At 38.8% G+C, this 18933-nt stretch overlaps 1 protein-coding gene across 5 annotated transcripts in view; it reads right to left on the bottom strand.

The window, feature by feature from the left end:
* Nucleotides 1-18933, bottom strand: part of NOS1 (nitric oxide synthase 1) — a 156733-nt gene that overhangs the window by 130688 nt on the left and 7112 nt on the right. Inside the window, exon 1 of one of the 5 annotated variants that reach the window (XM_063454194.1) lies at nt 18517-18569. The exons of the other annotated variants lie outside the window; for them this stretch is intronic. The gene's annotated coding sequence lies outside the window, so the exon portion shown is untranslated. Of the gene's footprint in view, nt 1-18516; nt 18570-18933 lie in introns of those variants that run through there. 5 annotated transcript variants of the gene reach the window in all.

The following is an 18933-nucleotide window of genomic DNA, read 5'->3' as shown; positions in this document are numbered from 1 at the left end:
AAAATATAAAATATTAAAATTACATAATAAAACACATAAATATTATAGGGACCCCCATAAATGGAAAATCCCTGGATAGCTTGGATCTCAGTGCCCAAGTTGTCCAAAAAGCTCTCAGATCCCACAAACACAGCCGAAGGTCAGGAAGGTGTATATTTTCTGTCACCCATTCCATCAAAATGTCATAGCATAGTCATAGAGGTTTAGGTATAATTGGTATTTTTTGGCATCTGTTATGCAGGTTAGAGTAGCATTCCTAGAAGTAGAGGGTGACTCCCCTGGAGATTTTGTTTGCACAAGATATATGAAAGCCTTGTCTATTCTACGCTAGGTTTACTGACTGGCTCCTCCAATAGTTTGATATAGTACACAAGGTCTATGCAGACTAACTGTTGTATATATGGAAAGTGCATAGACGGACACACACTCAGAGTTACACATATAGGACACTGACACACAGAGTTACACACAATGTACACTGACACACACACATTTACGCACATAGGACATTGACACACACACTTGAACACAGATGACTGACATACACATGAGGAAACTGACACACACTTACACACAGCGAACGCACTCACTGACAAGCACACTCTTAGATACACTTGCTGACACTCACTGACACAAAATCTCACTGTTTTGACATACACGAACCAACACACACATTCATTCACAGATGCTCACTCCATGACAAATGCACATTCACTGACAGACATACATGCTGATATGACACACACTGACAGACACACTTACTTACACACACTCTCACTGATTTGACACACACTGACACACACATTCACTGACAGACCCACACTAACTGACAGACACAAACACATTCTCTCACACACACTCACCAACTATTATTTTTATTTAAGCCCAACCAGCATCATATATTGAGATAAGGTTTTACAACACTCATATAGTGTGATCTCCCATCCTAGACCTACAGGCACTCTGAGGATTGGCAGAAAGTACCTCTGTCTGCTTAAGAATTTAATATATATACCCTTTATTATTATTTTTTCCCCCTACCTTCTATTGTTTGATTTTGGTGTTGGCCCCATATTACGGAAGGAACAAAGGTAGTTTGCTTTATTTAAGTAAAGATTTTGACATGATGTGGCATGGTTTGCTGGTTTGCTATATAGAGGGATCAGTTTAAGATTATGATGCAGATTTTTTTTAGATTCTGCAGCCCATGAAACGTGTTCATATTAATGGCATTTTATGCTTTGTAAATGAATGCTAGATTGGGTATACTATGACAGACACATTTTAAGATGTACATTGTGTGAAATGAAATCAGTTTTTGATAGAATATTGCATGATGTGTGAGATATTTATTATAATAGTATTTATTAGTCCAGAAAATTTCAAGGGAGTCTTTAGCATTGTATAAAAGACCACAAATATGCAAGAAAACCCATTCAGCCAACACAAAGGAATTAATGCCTTTAAATGATTTTAAGGCATGAAAATAATGATTTCAATTCCAAAAGACAATTCTGTAAAGGTTATCATCTATTCCCTATATTCATTCAGAACGCCCCCGTGTCCGTATTGACCATTAACTTAACGTGTTTCGGTGATGATTAATGAATATGACATTACAAAGAAGTATTTCTGAAATAGTCATTTAAAGGTGATGGATGCAGTTATGGTTTTTCTTAGATAAATTAAGCTTATGGCAAGTATGAAGAGAAATCTCTTCTCAAATAGATCACCTGGCTATAAATTAGGTTCTGTCAGGGTAGCAGACTATTTTTGGAACTCTAAAGGAACCTGCTATGCAAAATTCTGGATAATAAATGGTAAGTTTATCCTAAAAAAATATATTGAATTTCTCTGTGTAACAAGCTTTTTAAGCTGTCCATATTTTTTTACTGCATCATACTCTGCCATTGGTGTAATCGATTTATGGAGTATGTAAATTATGAAATTTCAATATAAAAATTCAACTGTTTTCCCTCAATGTTTGAAGTTCACAACAAAACTACTTAATCCATCAGTAAGCATATACAAATGTCATGTCCTAAATCAAGACAATAATTTTGCCAACATTCAACTACAATGTCAGAGAGCTACAATGGGTATAGAGAAAAACTTAAGGGGTTACTCTGTCTACCTTGACTTTAGTCCTTTGAAGTGGTCGTGGTGCTCGGAGTCTGTTTGCACAGCAATTCAGCATGAAACCTTGGACATATAGAGATAATTTGTTTTGCTGTTGGAGGTGTTAGCTCTCTGCTAGCTACATCTTCAGGGCTGGCTAATGTCAATGCTGTGCATCAAAACTTCCATTATCAGCACACATAGCATTCAGCCAACAGATGTCCGGCGCCCTTCATTCCACCCTAAGTTTTAGTAAAGCTCTGCTTTTTGTTTAAAGTAGCCCTTTATTACTTTGCTGTATTGGAAGTTCCTGCTTAGGTCTCAAGCAAATATTGCCTCACTTGGACCACTACAACAATCATATGCAGTAAGAATATGAAACCAATCCCACCCTCAAGACAGTCAATGAATTGAAATGCAAGGTAGATCCCTTCTGCATGAGAGATCCCAATCCAAATCCAAACAGAATTTCAGCTTCTTACGTCTCATCGCTGGGCATTGATAGATCCCTAGGCACAATGAGCAAAGGTTCCATATCTAGACTGTTCTTTAAGGAAACCCTAATATTATGCAAACTGGATAGATATTGGGTGTAAATGACCAGGGCCGCCACCAGAAATTTTGGGGCCCCTAACTCAGCTCAGGGTCTGGGCCCCCTGGGGCCCGCCTCCAAATACCGCCCACTGGGTCCACACACAGACACAAACGCACACACTGATACAAAAGGACACAGATACATACTAACAGACACACATACTGAAACAGACATACACGCATACATACTAACACACACATACTGAGACATACACACAGGCATACATAGTGACAGACAGACACATAATAACATACATACAGACACACATACATACAGACACCGACATAGATACATACATACACACACACACACATTCATACATACATACAGACACGGACATCCATACACACATACATTCATAATGGCATACAGACATACAGACTGACATACATGCATATATACAGACATACTGACAGACATACATGCATACAGACATCCATACACACAGACCTACGTTCATAATAATATGCAGACATACATTCATACTGACATACAGACATACATATATACAGACATACATATATGACATACATATATACATACATAGACATACATACAGACATACATGCATACATACATACACAAACATACATAGACAGACATACATACGTAGACATACATGCATGCAGTCAGACAGACATAGACATACACACAGACATACACACAGACATGCATCCAGACATACATACATACAAACAGACATATACATACATACAGACATACATACATAGACATACACACAGACATACATACAGACATACACACATAGACATACGGACAGACATACATGCATGCAGACAGACATACATACACAGACAGACATACATACACATACATGCATCCAGACACACAGACATACACGCATACAGACAGACATAGACATACAGACAGACATGCATCCAGACAGACATACATACATAGACATACACATACAGACAGACAGACATACATGCATACAGACAGACATACATAGACATGCATACAGACACACAGACATACAGATACATGCATACAGACACACAGACATACATACAGACAGACATACACATACATGCATACAGACACACAGACATACATACAGACAGACAGACACACATACATATACATGCATACAGACATACATACAGACAGACACACACACACACACACATACATGCATACAGGCATACATACAGACAGACAGACACACACACATACATACACATACATGCATACAGACAGACAGACAGAGACAGACATACACATACATGCATACAGACAAACAGACACAGACAGACATACACACACATACATACATACATACAGACAGACAGACAGACACAGACAGACATACACACACATACATACATACAGACAGACAGACAAACATACATACATACATACATACATACATACATACATGCACACACACACAGCTCATTTTCCAGCCACCCTCCTGTCTCTTACCTTTTCTTTGCAGGAGGGTGGCTGGGGATGATGGGAGTCGGCGCTGCTCCCTCTTCATTGCCGGGCTCTCCCTCTTTACGGCCGGGCGGGTGGGCGCGCTCCTCCCGCGCGGAGTGAGCTGGGAGGAAGTGAGCACTTCCTCCCAGCAGCAGTTGCGGCTGCTTTTTTTTTTTTTTTTTTTAAAGGGGCCCGGTCGCGCTATACAACGGCCACAGCGCTGACCGGGCCCCTGAAGGAGGGGGCTCATCGGGTGGCCTTAAGTGTGTGGGTTGTCATGCCCTGATGGCGGCCCTGTAAATGACATTTACCAAGCACATACCAAAACGTAATGACTTGCCCTATGGTTAATCCTATCAAACAAAGTTCAGAAACAGGTATTGGCAATAATGTTGGTTTAGACATAGTAAACAAGTTGATTCTAACAGCATATCCATCTGTGTTTTAATAAGGTTAAATGATATGATACAAATATTTACACAATATTGTTTAGTGCTAGCACTTTTAATAAATTAACTGGGTGCACATTTAAAATAAATTTTTCATTTTTTTTTTTTCAAATCTATACAACTTGTAAAATTTTCTTAGATTCAGATAAGATTCTTGCTTAAATTGTATATTCCATTTGTAAAAACGACTTTTAAAAACATTTTTAAACATGAATTGTTAAAACCATCCCCCTCCACTGACTGTTTGCAAATTCGATGAAATAATTGGTCAGAAATGTAGTGCAGCTATTTCTTGTATCACTCTGTGAGTTAACCTTGACTTTTAAACTTTTTCAATAAAGAATATAAATGCACAAAACGCTCTTTTACTTTGTCCCAGCAGAGGTTTAATAACTGTCTCAGCTAGTGGTCAAAGTCTAAGAGTTTGCCTGAACACAGCACTTACACTATGCCCTGACACTTCATCTTTCACCATTATCGGTACAAATGGCCATCTCTATCATACTCTACAATAACCGAAAAATAACTATTTGGAGCTTTATGTTGATAGATGAACTGCATGGATTTGTCAGAGGCACTGTATGATGGCTAGAGTTATGAAGAGGAGGGTAAACTGCAGTGACCCTTGATGGTATAAAGTAAAAGTGGTGACCGAGCACTGATAATTAAACAGCTACAATTGATCGGTTTGTCCTGAACGATTAATGAGATGGGTCAAATGCTTAGATGGGTCAAGTGCTTCATCTAAATAAAATAAAAAATGTAAGTTCTTTTTTTTAATTGTGATGAAAAATATATTAATTACATTTTCTGGTAGATAGGGATATCTCTTTAAACAGATTGTAGATTCACATTAAGCATCAGGTATGGAGTTCTAACAATCTGTGACTAGTGCTCAGCATTCCACTGAGATATTTTATTGGCAGTCCTTCTGCTGCTAGCATACATTATTACCAGAAATATTGTGCGAAACTAACCTGAAGTCTTTACTTAACACAATATGTTATGAGGAATGGGGTTCCAAAAGGCATGCTAGCCAGATGTGTAGTTCTAGAACAGGTGTGTCCAATCAACCATGGACTGCCTTCGTCAAACCACAGACTGAATCTCCCATAATTCTCGGCTGACCTTCAGCAAAGATTGCATTCTGCACAATTATGTAGCCAGGAGGGAGACTGAAGTTGGAAAGTTCTGATTTAGAATAACATTTCTTAGGAAGCAAGATTAAGACCTGAGTCATATACAGTTTACCTTCATCTGTTTTTATTTATTAACATTTTAGAAGGGCTGAAGGCATGTTTTTGTAGGGAATATGTGTGTATGAAGGTAGTAATGTATTTGTTGTTGGTCGTTCAAATGCAGGGCTGTACTTGTGTATTTTGATGGTGTAGGAATGCTGGGATGTATATACATATACACATACACTGTCCCACACACACATACAGGTGCACAGATATACACATAGATGCACACACATACACACACACACGCATTGATACACACATAAGTAATGATTTCCATATTTTTAGCACCCTCCAATTTCCATACCTTTTGGGTGCATTAGGGTGGCTTCCCTAGGGTCCAGTGGGACTACTGATTGAGGCTTATGAGAGTCTGGGACTGCTGAAAGTTTGCCCTTCCTTTTACAGCAAAACTGGACCCATTGAGTGTCCCTAAATGTGAAGGACACCCTATGGTCCTCCCAGATTGTGGCCCCGGTGCAGCCACATCTGCTTGTGCCGCTGCTGGGCACAACTACTTGAATAATTACAAGCATCATGGTAAAGGTTTATCCTCCTTTATCTTTTTTAAATGAACTATAAATGCGAGATTGGACCTATTATGAATAAGGACGCAGATATGCGTTCCACGAAGAACCAATAGGAAGATGAGTAGTACGTTACATGCGAACGTACACGTCATCCGGTCATGTGTGCGCCTCACGGACCGGTCACATGTGCGTTCCACGAACAGGATTTCCGGCATGGACGCACCAATGAGGTACACGTCCTATGGATTAAACGTCCGTTTACACAGATACCGAGAATGAAGTAATTTACACCATATAAAAGCAGGAAAAGTTTCATTTGAAAATCCACACCAACTGAGGAAGCCAGCTCCTGGCGAAACGCGTTTTGGTTTGAAGGACTATTGGTTATGTTATTTTGATTCAATTGAATCTTTGTTATTATTTTTATGAAGAAAGAGCAAAAGATAGGTAGCGGGTAACAGACCAGATAACTGAACCAGATGGGACAGTCACTAACACTGAACCAGATGGGACAGTCGCAGTCTGGCCACGCTATCCTATTGTACCGCAGGGAGACTCCAGGGGTCTCCAGGGGCTTAACCCCTAAACTAGATAAATGCAAAACAGAAAGAAAATGGGAAGGTATCCAATTAATCAGGAAGAAATGTATTCAATGAAATAAAATAAAGAATGACATAAAAATAATAAAAATAAACAATTGCTAAGGGTCTCAAACTAAACCAAGTAATGAGACCCTAAGCATGCCTGGATATACGTATAGCTACTTGGAAAATAAAGGTGTATACAAATGCTAATGGCTGGATCACCCAAGCCAGGGAGGAAGGTGCCACAAAAGATGTAAATAAATAACAAATTAAATTGAATGAAGTATATACAAAAACTCCAATCTCTACTGTCCGATAGGCCTGGGATATAGGCAAAGTGCAGAGGTCTATTATGGGATAGAGGGAAAAAAATAAAAACTAAGAAGTCCTTTAATGTTAATTATTAAATAAATATATCCATATCCCTGCCCCTAATGCCTACCCAGCCATGTATGTACATCCATTGCCTGCTAGAAACTAGGGCTAAAACCTAATACTTAATGGTATAGTATAGGTCCTCAGCTCCCTTGCAGATATACAGTTAAATCAAACGAAAATATACACAAAATAGAAATTAAAAAATAAAACTGTATACCAATGGTCCTAGTGCTGCAAACAGAAGATAAAGCAGTATAGGGAGAGAGAAATATAGGACAGAATAAGAGGTCAGTGCTAGATGTACTGACAAATGCTTTATAAAGCCTCTCTCCCTTTTCAGCTAACTAGACAGACATGGTAGAGAAAGAAAAACTAGCAAATCAAAAGTGGTGGTTTAGAGCATAATCAAAGTGCTCCACACCCAGAGTGTTTAGTCAGTGCCCATGTGAGAAACAAAAAAAGTTAATGCTAAGAAACGCCCAACGCGCGTTTCGGTGCCTATGTCATGCACCTTCGTCAGGGACCAAATGAATGTAGTCACTAACCTCCCTTAAATATAAAACGCGCCCAAGTTCTCGAAATTCTGTAGCCAATGATGCAGATCGGGGAGAAATCCCCTCAGGTGTTCCAAAGTTATCTTGATGTGTCCAATTGGTATCGGCGTTCCCTGCCGGGTGGGGGTGTCACATGACCGCTGCCTCAAAGAAGCGGATTGGTGTCGTTAAGGGCTCATATGATTGGTACAGCCCCACGTGGGGCTCCATCAATCTACCATCAATCTACCGATTGATGGAGCCCCACGTGGGGCTGTACCAATCATATGAGCCCTTAACGACACCAATCCGCTTCTTTGAGGCAGCGGTCATGTGACACCCCCACCCGGCAGGGAACGCCGATACCAATTGGACACATCAAGATAACTTTGGAACACCTGAGGGGATTTCTCCCCGATCTGCATCATTGGCTACAGAATTTCGAGAACTTGGGCGCGTTTTATATTTAAGGGAGGTTAGTGACTACATTCATTTGGTCCCTGACGAAGGTGCATGACATAGGCACCGAAACGCGCGTTGGGCGTTTCTTAGCATTAACTTTTTTTGTTTCTCACATGGGCACTGACTAAACACTCTGGGTGTGGAGCACTTTGATTATGCTCTAAACCACCACTTTTGATTTGCTAGTTTTTCTTTCTCTACCATGTCTGTCTAGTTAGCTGAAAAGGGAGAGAGGCTTTATAAAGCATTTGTCAGTACATCTAGCACTGACCTCTTATTCTGTCCTATATTTCTCTCTCCCTATACTGCTTTATCTTCTGTTTGCAGCACTAGGACCCTTGGTATACAGTTTTATTTTTTAATTTCTATTTTGTGTATATTTTCGTTTGATTTAACTGTATATCTGCAAGGGAGCTGAGGACCTATACTATACCATTAAGTATTAGGTTTTAGCCCTAGTTTCTAGCAGGCAATGAATGTACATACATGGCTGGGTAGGCATTAGGGGCAGGGATATGGATATATTTATTTAATAATTAACATTAAAGGACTTCTTAGTTTTTATTTTTATTTTTTTCCCTCTATCCCATAATAGACCTCTGCACTTTGCCTATATCCCAGGCCTATCGGACAGTAGAGATTGGAGTTTTTGTATATACTTCATTTAATTTAATTTAAGTTATTTATTTACATCTTTTGTGGCACCTTCCTCCCTGGCTTGGGTGATCCAGCCATTAGCATTTGTATACACCTTTATTTTCCAAGTAGCTATACGTATATCCAGGCATGCTTAGGGTCTCATTACTTGGTTTAGTTTGAGACCCTTAGCAATTGTTTCTTTTTATTATTTTTATGTCATTCTTTATTTTATTTCATTGAATACATTTCTTCCTGATTAATTGGATACCTTCCCATTTGCATCTTTACCTATCTTTTGGGAGTGGAAGATACCAGCAGGATACAAGGAAAGGGTAGTGGATCTCCCTTTAAAGATCCCGAGGCGTATACCACTAGAGCCAGGTGACCTTTTGGCTCTATATTTGCTATAATACAGTGTCATTCATATACATCGTTTATACATTTGTACAGGTATTTCAGTGCTCCATTTATTTTTTATTTTTTTGTCTGTGATTTGTGAAGGTTAAGGGAATCCTTCACTTAAGTGTAGAGCCTGATCTCACCTTTCTGGCGGAGTGTGCACTTTTTTGTTTGTATACAGGAAAAGGAACAACAGGAAATATAAAATCCATGTATGTTATTTACCCCTTAGGACTACTAAAATGCCAACACGTAACACAATACTAGGAATGAAGAGCATTAAACAGTTCAAACATCAAACTTAACAGCCACCATCTACGCCATTCCTTTTACAACTTTATCAAGACAATTAAACTCATGCAAGCTGTACTGGTAAAATGTGATTGCATGTCCACAAATCCCTACCGCTTCAAAAATTTTATTTTTTTATTAATTGCAAGCATCTACACATTACGGAGCTTTACAGACTGCTATTGCACCCAGAAAAAAAAAGAAGCCTTATATTGAGCTCAAAGCTATCTCTCCTTGCTATGTACTAGAATGCAACAGATAATTTAACCTACATCAGCTGCTGTACAATATATAGGTGGCACCTAGTCTTTTAGAAAACCTGCAGTTGCTGAATGGGCAATAGGGTATAAAAATAAGGTATTTCGTTTTGTATCCCATTGCTTTTAAATGCAAAACAAAAGTTAGCCATTGTATTCTTAGGATTGAGAGGGGAAGGATTAATTGACTCAGAATTTTTACATGATCAAACAATGGACTGTTTCGAATTTTGGATTTTAGATTACAGTATAAATAAATCGGTTTGTTCGATTATAATGACTGTGTTGCACGATAATGACTGAAAATAATTGAAAATGAATAAAATCTTCGGGATAAGCATCCTATAATAAGAATGTACTTGATATATTCAAATAATCTGAGACAATTCATTGACATCTAGAGTTTATTTATGTTTGTTGATTTATATAAATGATCTAATGTAAGTTCAATTTATTTATTATTAATAGAATTAATGATCTTTTCCCTTCATTACCTGTTAGGATGATGGTTATAACATACAAGCTTGTGTAGTTTGGGATACAAAATACCACGATGGGCTCTACAAATCTATCTTCATTTTGTATTTATTAGAAGCCATTTTATTTTAAATGTGAGTACTTTACGCACTGCAATAATTAAAACATAAACAAGGAAAACACTTGCCAAGGACAGACAATGCATAAAATATTTTACGTTGGTATGATGCTCAGTATCCTGCTCCCCCATCCCTGCCTACTAATTATTAAGAGCGGAACTGCACTTTGTTGAGGTAGAGTCTTCAACAGGTCAGGAAAAAGGAAGGAGCCTCTCTCCAGAGCTGAGATCATACATTAATTTCAAGCATTTTGCTGCAGTTCAAAGTATCATTAAAGACCCATAATATATTTACTATACACGTTTAACAAACAAAATGTACTGTGTATTATGGATTAGGTGTCAAAGGGAGTGTTGTACAGGTTAATCTGTACCTCTGGATTTGACATTGAATTGAATCAAGCTGACAAGCAGGAAATATTCCCTTTTATTACTGACACAATTTTCTTGATTCTCTTTCTTGATCTATTTCATTAATCTCATGATTGCCATAGGATTATAATCTGTTTATGGCCTGAATTTGTTTGTGATTTAGTCTAGAAACATATTATTTATTCTCATACTAATAAATGAGAATTTAATTATTTGCTTATTTTGTTGCCATATGACGGTACATATTGATACCATATGCCATGCTATAATCGATTCTACCTTTGTAGAAGACCTAATCCTCGATTATCTTGTCAATATAAAAGTCTGTGTGTGAGAATATAATTAGAGAGTAAGACACTGAAACCTGACAACTCAGTGTTAAGTTTAGCCAATGACAAGACTTTTTTCTTTAAGGAGAAACTGTAGGCACTATAACAACTTTATCGTATTGCAGTTGTCATAGTGCCTGCAGTCTTGCACCCCCTGTTCTACCCCCCAAAACCCAATATTAAACTAATTAAAAGGCTTAAAAGTGTGGTTTCCCCGACTCTCATACCGTAAAAAATACCTTGATGATACATGCTCATGAGCAGTAACCTCACAGTCGGCCATAGAGAATACTTGAATACAATGTTTCTCTATGGAAGAACATAGGTGTTTTGTGGCATGCTCCGCGTATGCGCCTACATTCCCCAATGCTCTTCTATGGGGAGCATTGGGTGGGCCTGTCATCCTGGAGGCACATATTCAGGATGATGCAATCAGACGAGGATACTGTCTCGGCGCTGGAGGAATTTTGTTTGTTTTATTTTACAGGTTGGTACCTAACCGATAAGGGTCAGCAGGGTTGTAGCATTAGGAAAACAGATATATATATATTCCTAATACTACAGTTTTCCTTTAATGACACTCTGTATTGTCTCTGAAGCTGACCGGTATGTTATTTTGTCCACTAACAGTTGCACACCAAACGTCTTCATTATATGTATTTCCTGCCAGAGTTTTTTTTTACTAACTCAACTGAAAACTTTAGATCATATTACGTTATCATGGTTGAGTAAGTAAAGGACTCACATGTCTGTGAATTATTGCTTTTTAAAAACTAGCTATTGTTTTAAAAATAAGGAAAAAAAACACCTAAATAATTGAAAATGACATTATTAAAAAAAAAAAAAAAAAAAAGAATCCCAGTAATACTATAAACGAAAATGTGACTGCTTAGCCTTGAGCTAGATATGTCATTGTGTGATCATGTTCTGAAATATTACTTTATTCTCAGTGGTATATTGTATGTGTCTTTCTGTGTCAATGGTCTTCCAAAAACCTACATCCTTTCTTCGGTGTCGCATTATCAGGATGTCCTCACTTACGAAGCACAGAACAATTTTTGTAATCAGACACAATTCACAACAGTCAACTTGCCTGTAATTCCAGCCATCTACACCTATCAACTTCACGCCAATAAATGCCAATAACTAGATAGAATAAACCAAATGTATGGAGTCAACGGTAGTGGCGTACCAAACACTGCTAATCCCAGGCTAAATCCCATTTAGTTTGAAGCTGTAATCTACCAGTCTGTATGTGATTTATTTCACATATTTGCTAGAGGTTTTAAAACAAGTTTTGCAAGTTTAAAAAAAATATATACTCCAAGTAAAAGTGTTGTAAAACTAGTTTTTTTTACGTAAATTTATTTTATGATGAAATATAGTTTTGCCTAGTTTGGTATTTTTGGAAATGTAAAATGCATTCACCTGTCTTACAAACACTATAAACACTAACGTATTTATTTTTAAGAATTCAAAGTGAATTCAGACATTATAGGCCAAAATAGCCAAATTGATAATATGGGGGCTTGGAAATTTTTCCAATTCAGCTATCTTGTGCTAATAATGAAAATTCCCATTAAATTCACTTTGAATTCACACATTACTGAATAACTCTGCAAGCTTTCCTTGTAAACAGATAGATTTGGAAGGTCCCTTAGCTCTTCCAAGTCAAGAATAATACATTGAGATATACACCAATGAATATGACTTAAAAGTGCATCTGGAGTTTGTTTGTAAGCTATGTAGGAATTGGTTTGGTGTAAAACCCAAAGATACAAACAATATTACGTTATGAAATTCTGCAGAAGTGCATCTGGAGTTGGTTTGTGAATAAAGCAATTGTTTTGATGCAACATCTTGGCATGGATCTGACTTCATTGTATTCATCTTTTTAAATATACTTCCAACTTTATCCTTATACGTTTTTCATACCAGTGCACTTTAAAATAAGCATTTTAGTCTCTCTTTCATTTGATTGCATTTTATAAGTAACCATTAATGAACAGTTTGATGTACTCCCAGTTTGATGTAACTCCCAGTGCATCTAAACATGGGCATCTAACTGAACCGATCATTATAGAAACTGTAACAGCCTCATGATCACTTTTCAAAATGATGACTAATGTGCAATCCTTCTATATAAAGATATTTTTTATATAATGCCTGACGTCCGATATTGGAGGAGAATTCTAATAATGGAGCAATCAGCAAAAAACATTTTATTAGTTTCCATAGTTATTGCTCCAGTTTTAGAACTTTGCCCCAAAATGCTGTATATATCCTGCAGTCCTTATAACAGCCATGACGTTGCCTCCTTTGATACCTGTTGATATAACAATTTCCAGCTTAATTTACGGTTCTGATTAGGTGAACATTTCTGCTTATCAGAGCATGATTACAATTTAATATTTGTAGAATAAGAATACATTGAATGGATAGAAGGCAGTTTAACACCAAAATCAATCCTTTAAATACTAGCGGATTAGCAATGTATTACGCACTTTTTGGTTGGCACTCAGCTGGTTACAGGGCATCTTTTTGTCCTCTTTTAAAAAAAAATCAAGCTGTAAAAGCGTTATATGCTTATGTTATGGGTAAGAGGGCAGTGGGGCTATCATGAAAAAGAAGGCTTTTATCTGAAAGGAGATTGAAGCTAAAAATAACAGCAGCTGCCCAACCAAGTGACATAAATAATGGCAAAAAAAAAGAGTTAGTGCCCAGCCGATACCATCTGCTTTCATCTCTGCAGCGCAGCGTTGGACGTGCAGGCTTGTAGGGCAAAGTACATTTATTCTCTTACCAGAGATGAGAGAAGGAAGGGATATTACCGAGTTTGACACTTCTCACTACTGTTATAATAACAAGCTCATTACATGTTTTTTATATGACACCTATACATAATTAAAGCAAAAAATATAGTTTTTCAATTTATTTTTAAGCTCTCCTGCTTGTAAAGAGACATGTACATCTTTATAACAATACATTTATATAAACTACATATGCTTGTTTTAATGAGATAAAATAATCAGAGATATCTTTTTAATTATATAAATCTGCTTTTTTAGTTACACTTTTACAACTGTTGTGTTCGGTGTGTGTCTCTTTTTCCCCTTATTCAGGCCCTATGTGTGTCTCCTTCCCCCCAGCACCTTGTCTCTGTCCCCCAGCTCCTCTGTGTGTCTCTTACTTCCCCTTAGCCCTTCAGACCCTCTTTCTCCCACTCAGCCAATCTGTGTGTCTCTTTCTTCCCTCCACAGCCCCTCTGTGTGTCTCTTTACCCCCACAGCCCCTCTGTGTGTCTGTTTCTTCCCCATTGCCACTCTGTGTGTTTCTTTCTCCCCCCCCCCCACAACCCCTCTATGTGTTTGTTCCTCACCCTAACAGTCTTCCTATATGTCTCCCACAGCCCATCTGTGTGTCTCTTTCTCTCTCCCTCACAGCCTCTCTGTGTGTCTCTTTCTCCCCCATAGCCACTGTGTCCCCCCCTAATACTTTTGTGGTCTCTTACACTCCCCCCATCCCTGTGTGGTCTCTTTCACCCTCCTCCTTCCCTTTGTGGTCTCTTTAACTCCTCACTCTCCCCTCCTGGTGTGCCTCCTAACCTCCCTGTAGAGTTGCCACGTAGACCTCTGTAGAGGATCTTCTGTATCGTCTTCCCGATCTGATAGGAAGCTGTTAGTTGCTCTCAGTAAACATTTTCTGTCAGACTGAATAGAAGATACAGTAGATGTGAAGTGACCAGCAGGAGGGGGATCACTGTGATGAGCCCCTGCTTCTGGTCACCCGGTGATAGCACCCCCCAGGACGGTGCGCCATAGGTTGCCGCCTGTGCAGTCTTGTTGGATGTTTTAATATGTGATTTGTCCTATTGTTCTCTACCCCACACACACCTTTTTATATTTAGTCGCAGGGCCAGATTAATATAGGGGCAGGTGGAGTTCCAGTCCCGCAAAACACCGCACTGCACCAATCAGCATCTTAAATCAATGCATTTCAATGGAGAGTGTACTGCATCTCCATGGAGAGCGCCAGTGATGCACACTGTGCATCACTGACCCAGGAAGCACCTCTAGTGGCCATCTGAGTGACTGTTACTAGAGGAGTTACTAGGCAGTAATGTAAACACTGACGTATCACTGAAAAGGCAGTATTTACAGTGCACTGCAGGGACAGAAGATTAAGCTGTAGGGACTATAGTGTCCCTTTAAAACAGCAGTTTCTAACATGTGGATCTATTTGTCTGCTGTCAGCCAAGAAGAATTTTCTATGACCAGTCATGCTGCCACCATACTCTTTTATACTTGATCAGTTTGCAGTCAGATTTTTGTAAACATTTCCAATCCTGTGATATTCACATTCCCAGATACTCTCTCAGACTATTCAGTTCATGGAATTTTGAAAAATGGTTTGAATTCTATTTGCTAAAGAAGACATCTGTATTTAATAGTTTCAAGGTTCTCATTGCAGCTAAGGATGCCGTCAAAACTCTCAATCAATACACTCTTCAACAGATCATACAATAGTCAGAGGACATTTTATTTTATCTCCATTTACTACATTTAGTTATGATTTTATATATTAATATATTTATGAACACAACATATCAGATAGGGGAAGTATAAAGGAAAAATTAAAATGCCTTAGGCCCCCACCCCAAAAGCTGCACATCTGACTGACTGACGTCATTCACAGTTATTATTACTTTAGAAAAATAAACGCTGCAATATTCTCATATGATCCCCAACACTGGTGTCCCATAAAACAAGACACAGGTTGGTAGGTTATATAAGGGGCAGGGCAGTGAAGTGAATCACATTACTGACTCCACCTAAAGGGGGTGGGTCTGTCTGAAGAATGGGCTTATCAGCCTGGCATGAATGCACTCCAGAGTGACTGCTAATCCTGCACGCTGGGCCCCTTGAAGGGTGGACCACGCAGAGAGCTGTGTTACACCATGCTGCATGGTCTTATTGCCCGCATCCTACTGCGAGCACATGTACTGATGTCCTCATGATACACTTTCTGGGGACATTTCAATCAAAAGCGAGACACAAAGTATCAAGACCCTACAACAGGGACTATTCTGCCAAAATCGGGATTGCTAAAATGCATGATCTTGCAACACAGCTGCTAGCTATCCTGAATCCAGTAATTGTAGGCCCCAGACCTGCTACTCTCATTAAGTGCAACTGCCATTGTTGCTTCTATAAAAATACGTAAGCCGTGCTCCATGGATGGATAACATTACTTACATGCCTGTAGGGCTAAATATCATCTTGAAGTGCATGCAAGATTAAATAATATAGCACTTTCATGGCCAACAGAATCACGAGTAATTCAAACTTGGCATACCCAATGCCACCACCTCGTGTGCCTATGCCACAGGGATAAAATAAAATGGCAGGAAAGGCCTACTATCCCTACATACCTGGTATGGAATCAGGACGGGTAGAAGGGTCATCAAAGAGTCATTGCCCACTCACTGAAGGGGCCTGTCAGCTGGGCATCAAGCACACAAGGCTGACAGACAGCATTGCGGCTACCTCACAACCTACAGGACCATTCAGAGTGCACAGACAGCATTGCGGCTACCTCACAACCTACAGGACCATTCAGAGTGCACAGACAGCATTGCGGCTACCTCACAACCTACAGGACCATTCAGAGTGCACAGACAGCATTGTGGCTACCTCACAACCTACAGGACTATTCAGAGTGCACAGACAGCTTTGCGGCTACCTCACAACCTACAGGACCATTCAGAGTGCACATACAGCTTTGCGGCTACCTCACAACCTACAGGACCATTCAGAGTGCACTGATTAAGTTCTCTCTGCATGATCCTACTGCCCACTGCACAGTAGCATGATAATATCTAATTATGAAATCATATTGAGTTGTCCTGGTTTCCCTGGATGTGGGACATTGGGGAACACAATCGTACAGTGGGACAGGATCACAAAATCGAGTCCTGTCCGTTCTTGGAAATGTTTTCACAAAGATTCAGTTTTATTCCATGTCCATTCTTGAACCAGAATGCGTTTATGCGTTAAACTATATTCCTGTAACTCAAAGATTGAATGTCATGTGTGTCTGTATTTTGCTTCCTTGTCTAACTCAATGTACACTGACAGAGCTATTTCAGAATAAAGTAATAATGATGGACAGTTCCTGGCCATGTGGTGACAGATAAGCCTGTTTAAGTTTATACACTTCATTCCTGTGTAGTTAGCTAGTCACATTATTAATCGGGTGATATACATCTGGAAACTGCACAGGCTATTTTTCATGTCATCGAGTAAACTGACCCCCTCCATGATGGCAAATGGATTGTTTATATAGTATCTTATAATAGTTCCTAGGCGTTTTACACATAAACTTCATAGGTATGCAATAACATTGCAGTCATATAGAGAGGTGTGGGATTTACAACTGTGGTCAAATAAAAGCAATGCAAACTGAAGTGAATGGTATGTTAATAGTAGAATGCACCAAAACCAATCAACTTCATTGTTAAATAGCCCATAGTGTCCTATAAATTGGTACAGTAGTCACAACATTGGTCACATAGGAGCAACTAAAGAACCAAAGTGCTTGATTTTCCCAGCATAATTAACTATTCCAGTCATTTCAATGCTTTTTAATGCTTTCCTGTGGGAAAGCATTGTGATTGTCTGAGATCATCAACTCTGAAGATGTCAGCCAAGGAGGTGGATCATGTGTGGGGCCAGATGTGAGTAAATTACCTTTATACCCCAAGGGGAGGGGGGTCAACCACCTAAACAGTGGTTTTAGAACTAAAGTGTCATCAATACATGTATTCTTGACACTACAATGCCTCTTTAACTATCGTTTTAAAAAAAAAAATTGGATTAGGATTATTATATTCCTCCTGTATTCTGGGTAATTTTCAGTTTTTGTTTTATATTTTAGATGAGGCAAACTATCCCAGTGCTTGAGAAACAGCAATAATTGAATTTACTATGTGCTCACAAAACACCTAGAGCTATACAGAAAATGTCCATTCTCTGCCCATCCTCCTCTAAATTATATACTGCCCTGTCTTCATTTTCAATATGACAGTGAATCATTTCACTTTTCCTGATAAAAATGAAACTATGAAGATGTTTTATGAAGAACATTAAAAGCACAGGCTGCATACTACATTTTGCCTTAGGGCACGAAGAAGTCAAGACAACACACAATGCTGAATCCTGCTTGCCCTAAGATACTTGTCCCTGCCCTATATAATTCAAACAATGTGGCTATTTTAATGAATATACTCAGAGGTAACCTACCTTAAAGAGCCTCATCTTGTTTAGCTGTGTGATAAAAACCAGTAGAAGAAGAAGGAGGAGAGAAATCTTCTACCCTGGGGTCTTTCATTTATGTTCTTGGTAAAGGCAACAGCAGTACAGTGCCTCCAGTATCGCAGATTTCTATTCTCTGATCCCTTGCAGGCCTATGACTGAGTACTGACCAGAGGTTATATGCCATATCTTTATAGCTTTAGTCATTATTAGCATTGGCCTACACGTGAACTGGGAAAACGGAGCGATTCATGTTTTCTGCAGTTTAACTACCAAACATGAGATACTACAAAGATTTCATCCACCTTGAAACATGGGCCAAGCCACAAATGCACCCTCACCCCCCCACAATTGCTTCTTTATGGCTTGCTTTTTCACACTGATCATCAAGGAGCTTTGGGTAAA

This window comes from Pelobates fuscus, chromosome 5 (genome assembly GCF_036172605.1).
Source record: "Pelobates fuscus isolate aPelFus1 chromosome 5, aPelFus1.pri, whole genome shotgun sequence".
In the NCBI taxonomy this organism is placed as follows: domain Eukaryota; kingdom Metazoa; phylum Chordata; class Amphibia; order Anura; family Pelobatidae; genus Pelobates; species Pelobates fuscus.
Note: the sequence above shows the minus strand (reverse complement) of the source record. Positions and strands in the feature narration are given on the sequence as shown.